This window comes from Pholcus phalangioides, unplaced genomic scaffold (assembly GCF_987345545.1).
Source record: "Pholcus phalangioides strain wild (caught in Gottingen) unplaced genomic scaffold, Ppha-v1.0 ptg000015l_1, whole genome shotgun sequence".
Lineage (NCBI taxonomy): Eukaryota > Metazoa > Arthropoda > Arachnida > Araneae > Pholcidae > Pholcus > Pholcus phalangioides.
In genome coordinates, this window is record NW_028301608.1 from 106,349,065 (window position 1) to 106,357,133 (window position 8,069).

Sequence of the window (8,069 nt, forward strand, 5' to 3'; positions counted from 1 at the left end):
CACTGCAAATCACTAGGAAGTGTTACACATACATACTCAATTTTATGATTTAGAATGCTAGATGGGTGAGTAGATGAGTTTTGAGGGTATAACTTCTAGCAAAGGTTTTCCCACAATGAGGACATTCGTGTGGACGTATTCCGGTGTGAGTTCGTTCATGCCTATCTACATTAGTTTTGTTACTCGACGAATAAGGACAGAATTTGCAAGCATGCATTTTTTGGCGAGGTTTTTTCTTCGAGATGTCAGTCGATGGCGAAAGACAGTCTTCCCAATCGATTGAATAACCTGCAGATTGGACCAATAGACACAAATAAATAATGGGAAATATGTTGGTTGCTCATGGTATTGATACATATTTAAATTGTGAAATAAAAATAAAGTATTTTGATACATTTTCAAGCAGAAAAAAATAATTTTGCTGCTGATAAACATAAAAAAATGTGTTAGTCAATGAATTTACTTTAAGCCTAGCTCTATGACAGACCAGGTGCTATTAAAAAAAATTAACAGGAAGAAAACAAGAACAATGTGAATAACCAAAGAAAGACATTTTTTCATTTACAATGTTACATATCATTACAATATCATGCAGATTTCCTGGCACAAAAATACAAATCAAAAGTCATGAGGTTTAGTTTTTTTCATTTTAAGTGTATCATCATGTGTCGCTTCATAGATTCCTTTTGAGTGAATGCTTTTCCACACACATTACAAACATGAGGTTTCAATCCATAATGAATCAATTTATGTCTCTTCATATTGCCAAAGTAAGGAGTCGAAAATGAACAGAATTCACATTGTGCAATTCGTGAGTCATTGGCATTAATGATGTATCCTGAATTTCCTGAAGGTTCTCCCGTGTTTGAAAACTCTTCCTCACTGTAACCTATGAATGGAAGAAATCTCATGAAAGAAAAGAAAGAAAGCATAAGTATAAAACAATCACTAATTTCTACAAAAATTAAACAGGACTGATGCAAGACCACGACACAGATATTATACTAACTTGTAATTAAAAAAAATGAGAGGACGAGATTAGATATCAAAATATAATAAAATTGTCCAGCTTTCAGAAAAATATTTTGGACAAATACTTATAACCTGAAAAGAAAACTTTACTTTTTTTAAGCAGTTTTAATAGAATTACTACGAGATAATTAATCATTCATGTTGAAGATATTCCTTAGGGACTATTGTATGATGATACACGAATCACAATCATCAGTGCATAACTAAATAGGTAAATTCATGACACACACACATACGTGCAAGTTATGGACAACAATTTGAACTTGCATATAAGTATAAACAGTTATGACACAAGTCAATAAAATACTCAATTACATAAGCAACAACATAAGCAGATACAGGCTCCTCGAAAGGGGGAGGGGTAAGTGGGCAAATGCCCACCTTCTGTCCTTCCGCCTATGGCAATAAAATTTCTTCACTGAATAGGGGGGGGGCAATTACTCTCCCCCAGTATTTCACCGTGATCACCAATGCCCATAGCATGATCTAAATCAAGGGATGTCAAACCTTTTCGGTTTTTTGGGCGACATTAGAAGAAACTGTTTTTTGGGTTGTATTGGGAAGAAAAGTAACTCGGCCGCACTTATAGCAAATTATAGCTGATTAATACTTCAAGTAGGACACAAAATTACAGCTCGTTCCTTTCCCATTTTGTGGGAAAATATACTCAAAATCTACCCCTAAACAGTATTAATATATTAGAACAATATATATATTTATATACATACATACATATATATTTATAAAGGAGTGAAAGTGCTTTTTCTGACTTTATTAAGTATTTGTTCTGGGTGAAATATAGCAGGTAGGTTGGGAAGCCCTGTTCAAAGTTATAATTTCTTCATCTGAAAAAAGAGAACTGCAAAAGGCAGTGATTAAATGTTCACCAGGACTTCGGGATAGGTGAATACAGTTAACTGAATTTCCTGACCATTCAGAACTTAATCAAGCTATAACATACAATATTGCAAGGAGGAAGAAAAGTAAAAGAATCAATAAATGAAAATCATCAGAAGCCAATCACTAATTCAATAAATATCAAAAATGGGATGAAAGGATCTTTTAAAGAATCTTTTTATTCTGTGGTCAATATAAGTAGTGCTATCTACTGTTGCAATTTAAAGACAGCGATGTGAATCAATGTTTTGGCAACTGCAAGTGTTAATTAACAACAAAGAGGCACTTGAAAGGTTTCGACAGCTGGTTGATGCGAAGATAAATCAAGGAAAGAAAATTCAACTGCCCTTGCTGAGAATTGAACCCATGTGCTTTCACTTATCGGGTGAGTGTCCTAGACCATTAGACTACAAGGGCAACAAATCCTCTATCCTTAGTTGAGAGACACATCATCTTTGGACACTCTTATTCGGATAAGAGGCTCTTGCAATATGAAAGTCATTTTCTGAAAATTAACCTACACTGATGGGTTTCTGAGCACTCCAAATGCGCATTAACAATTTTGAAATCAGGAGTCCTTTTAACACTTCTAATAAAACATAGACAAAAATTATCACATGAACCATTCAATTCCATAACTTTATTCAAAAAATACCCATTCAAATATTTTCCTTTAACAAGACTAGAAGCAATAGTTTTCGTTCATATTATTCATTGTTTGGTGAAAATATTCAGTATGATATGCAGTTGAACATTGTCACCTTGATGTGTTTGGGAGAAATCATTCAGAGTTATAAATTATGAATTATATATCATTTATAAGGGAAATAAAAAGCTTGCAAAGATGTCATTTATTTTACAAAATGTAGTGCGATCTTGTGTTGTATGAGATGATGCTTTCTTGCGAAGGATCTACCACACACAATACATTTATGAGGTTTCTCTCCAGTATGGGTAAGTTCATGCCTGGTAACATCAGTTCTGTTGTATGAGGCATATGAGCAAAACTGACACCGATGACCCCATTTTCTTTGGTGAGATAGTCTTTGAGCACCATCATCTGGCCAGCTGAGATCTAGAAAAATATTTTGTTGTGAGAAAAGAATAGAAAATTATAAAGCGTCTTATTCTCAGCAACTTTTTTATGACTGATTTAACGCATTGACAATACTAGGACTTCGAGAAATTCTAAAATCACTTTACACAACACGCCTGCAATACAAGACACGAAATCGAGTATGTTAAAAGTACTTAAATATAATGTGTTGAATTTGTGGCATTGCAAAAAAAGTCGTAATTTATTCTACGAAATGTAGTGCTATCTTGTGTTGGATGAGATGGTGCTTTCTTGCAAAAGATCTACCGCAAACCATACATTTATGAGGTTTCTCTCTAGTGCGGGTAAGTTCGTGCCTGGTGACATCAGTTTTTTTGCATGAAGTATACGAGCGAAACTGACACCGATGGTTAAATTTTCTTTGATGAGATAGTCCTTGAACACCATAATCTGGGCAGTCAAGATCTAAAAAAATATTTTGTTGTGAGAAAAGAACAGAAAATCAAATCGTTTCATATTATAAGCAACTTTAATTCATGACTAATTTAATGCATTCACAATATTTAAAGACATTCCAGAATCAGTTTACATGACACGACTGAAATGCAAGACACTCAAATGTGTCAAAAGTACTTCTGAAATAATTTGAATTGAAAGTGTGATTGTGCAATGACGTCATCTATTTTACGAGGTGTAGTGCTATCTTGTGTTGGATGAGATGGTGCTTCCTTGCAAAGGATCTACCACACACCATGCATTTATGAGGTTTCTCTCCTGTGTGGGTAAGTTCATGCTTGGCGACATCATTTTTTCTGTATGACGAATATGAGCAAAATTGGCACTGATGACCCCATTTTCTTTGATGAGAAAGTCTTTGAGCAACATCATATGACCAATCAAAATCTAGAAAAATATTTAAATATGAGGAAAGAATGAAAAATTAAAGCATCTTCATGCTTACAACTCTATTTCACGTGACTGATTTAATGCATTCACAATATTTCAAGACACATAAACATTACTTTAGATGAGATACCTGAAATGCAAGAGACTCAAATATGTTAATAGCACTTCTGAAATAATGTATGTTGAATGTAAAATGCCATAAGGAAATCAATAACATGCATTCAATGTTATTTTGGTTACTATCGCACACGTGCAAGCACATAATGAAAGTTTCACCAGTATACCAAGTAACTCATACTTAGATGAATAAGTAATTCTGTATTGATTTCATACAATGTATTTCATACTGACATATTTTATGATTATTAGAAACGTGAAATTAAATTTTGAAGCTAAAGTGGTTGGAACTTCATTTACCTGTAAAAGTGCTTACCTAGAAGAAAAGCAAGAAAACAGATAAGTACTTAAAACCTTCAGCTTTCTTCAGTTTGTTTAGAAAAGTCCAATGGCTAGAACGTGAACAAATTTTATGAATAGAGCTGCGAACTTGTGAAAGTTCACACTCAATATCAGATATATACTCGACATCCATATTTTTTATGAGCATCTTTTTCAGCCACCTATTGGGATTTTGTCTGTTTTGGCCTGTGTATTTGCATAATGAAATAGCAATGCAATAAAATATCAATATGCAATATTGATGGATACATGGTCTAAGAAACAAGGCTTCCATGACCATCATCAAAAACACAATTTATTCCTTTCTGTATATTAGGGCAAGATGGTTGAAAGTTTTACTTTTTAATGTTTCATTTGCACAAGTGGTGAGTATTTTCAAGAAATAAGTACATTCATTCAATCAAACAATCCTGTCTGAGCAGTGTAAGCCAAACAGAAAAAATGTGTGAGCTCAAGCTTCGTTCGTGAAGGACATCAGAAGAGACTTAAATTTGAAAAATGCTTGCCAGTCATGCATACAAAATGTCAACTACATCAGCCGGCCTTACATACTAAAAGTTATGAATTGCTATTTGCAAAGTGTAAGAGTGATTTTGAGAAAAAAATAATTTGATCAATTTAACACTGAAATTGCCTGTTTGTTTACTATGATTAAGTAATGCATAGATGGAAAAGTATGCTTAGAACTCGTGAGTATGAAAAAAAAATCTTGACAAAAATGAGTATAATGAAAAAATATTAACCACATATTCAATTTGATAACTTTAGTTCAGAAAAATTAGTTTCATTTAGAAAATCAGAAATTAAAAAAAAAAGTATGGTATACATGCTATTAATAGAACTTATTTAACATTGTTATATTTTACACAAATATTTCCATTAGAAAATGTGTCAGTTTCATGGTTGTCTTCTACTGTGGTACTCTAAACAAACATAACTCTAATTACACGTTTTTTAAAAAAATTTATTAATTAAAAATAGTATCACATACAAAAATGACTGAAACATGCAAAATCGCTGAAAAAAACTTAGAAAAATAAACTTTGGTTTTCTTCAATTCTTGTATATTTTTTATGCATTACAATGCACATTGAAAAGAGCATGTAATACAAATTACAAAATAAATACACATAGAAAAATTTCATTAAACACAAACAAATCAAATTTAGATAGAGAAAAAAAACACAAAAAAATTGGTCATGCAACACATGACTTCACATACAATGTTTAGTAATATAGCTATTCCATTCAATGCCAGAAACAACACGAACAAAAAAATCAGCCCCGAATTATTCTGAAAAGTGAATCAACTTTTAGAATGGGGGATTGCAGACCTATGTATTCATGTACTCACTCCACCTATTTTATGCTTAAACCAATGGCTTAGTTCATTATTAAAATTAGTGCCCGCCAAGACAGATGGCCACTTTATAAGGGAGACTGAAAGGGGCTCTCATATTCGTGGGACCTGATAGGAATGTTATTTTTCTACAACATAAATTTAACATGAATAGGAGGGATTTTGACATGGGGGTCCACAGAAGATAGCAGCTTAGGGATCAAGACCTCCACTTTTTAAAACTGAAATTTCACTAATTTGTTGGAAGAATCAAATAAAAATAAATCATATTTTAGTTGAAAAACAGATCGGGAAAGTTTCCAGCACTTCATACATTTGAAACTAAGATTATTGAAATTCTACTGTATAACCTTTCTTTTTTTGTCATATTTTGAGTACAAAAAAATGTGTCAAGTGTGGTAATGAAAACTTAAAAGCAAATCTGGAGCTGCCCGATGATAAATATTGTTTGATCAAGGAAAGATGGCCTATGATCTTCAGCATGGAAAGATAGGGTTCACTCTTCAGTATAGGAAGAAATGGCGGAAAAAAAATTCTCCCCTCCCTTCTCCCTATTGAAGAATGAACCTTCTCTATTCGTGATGAAGGTCATAGGCCACCTCTCTGGTTAAACAGTGCATAGGTTGAAACAAATTTATAATACTGAAAAATGCCTCACAAAAGAAATTACGAGTCTTTGCATATAAGATAAGCATAGAAATTCTATCAGTCATTTTCACAATAAATCTGACGATTTCCTATCACAATCAACTAATACTTATTAAAGTTAAGATGCGTCAATTTCAGGTGCTTGGTGAGGACATCTTTTCTTCCAAAGCTCTTCTCACATTTCATACATTTGTATGGTTTCACTCCAGTATGGATGGTTTCATGTTTCTTAAGATCACCTTTTCTTATGGAAGTATACGAGCAAAATTGGCACTGAAATGTCCTTAAACTACTTTGGCTTTGAAGATAATTTTGGAAGCCATTGATATGTCGGTTACCTAGGAGGGGAAAAAAGACAATTAATGAGAAATAACCATATATACGTTCACCGATATGCACACAATTAATCAAATTATAAAAGTTATTAAACAAAACATTAATAAACAAATTACATTATAACATGTGAAATAGAATTCATCTGTCTAGAGCCGTAAATTCAACATATTACTAAAATGAAATGTCTAATTGAATGTGTTTATCCATACGCTAATAAAAAAAGTTCTGCTTCATTACGATGATTTGTGATTTCCTCTGCGAACGACATAGGACCAGGAAAAAACTCAATATAAAATGTTATATTCACTGTATCAGGTTATGTTTGGGTACTGATCCCAAGAAAAAACCATCTGAGAAGTATTTCATGCTCTTTGGTCATGATGAATAATGACATTTCATTTGATCACAGACTCCCAAAAGGGCTGGTGGCTCATGCAGGGCCAATTGCATATATATAGTCATTTACATCGACAAGAAATCCTACCATTCTGATACTAATGATACAGGGAAAAAGCCAATAAGATTTTTATTTAACAGAAAAATTTTATGAGAACAAGCAGGATAGGAAAACTTGACCCATACAATCACATTTTTAATAAAAGCATAAGAGCAAAATGAAATATTAATCACGAGCATCTTCATTGGCATATCCACATAATAATCACAACACAAAATAATTTTTTTTCAATTTTGAAGAATTTATTAAATTTTATTCAAGTAAATATAATTTGAATTTAACTAACATAAATTGCTGTTTCATGTCCCATATAATCTATTTTCAACAGTTTCATAAACACAGGCTTTATTTTACATGTATAGTTATAAAACTGAATAGGAAAATCAGAGTAACATAAAATATACAAAAAATATTGTTCACACAATTTTCACCACATTTGGATTGAAATAAATTAAATACAATACACATTCAAATACAAACAAAATGTTAAGGCAAAGCTGTTATTATTTCTTAAAAAGGAATTCACACACTCTTAAAGTTATGCAATAGTTTCATATCAATTTTGAAACAGTACTTATCGAAGGCATTTTAATTTTAATCCATCCTGGAGATATTTAATCTTCATCATGTAGAAAATTAAGTTTCACTTCTTTTACGAAGAGCAAACTTATGTTGTTTGAGTTTCATTTATTCACTAAAGATTTCCAACATTTCATGCTCTTGTGTTGAGTTTCCAAACAATAATGGGAGAGCTCATGGTTCACGATATCTGATCTTTTGCAGGAAGTATACAGGCAAAACCGGCATGGATACATTTTTCTCTGCAAATCAATCAATGCCCATTCCTCACCTAAAAAATATACAGCATAAAATCAGAATGTATATTCATATATTATTTCTTTATATATTGAACAAGT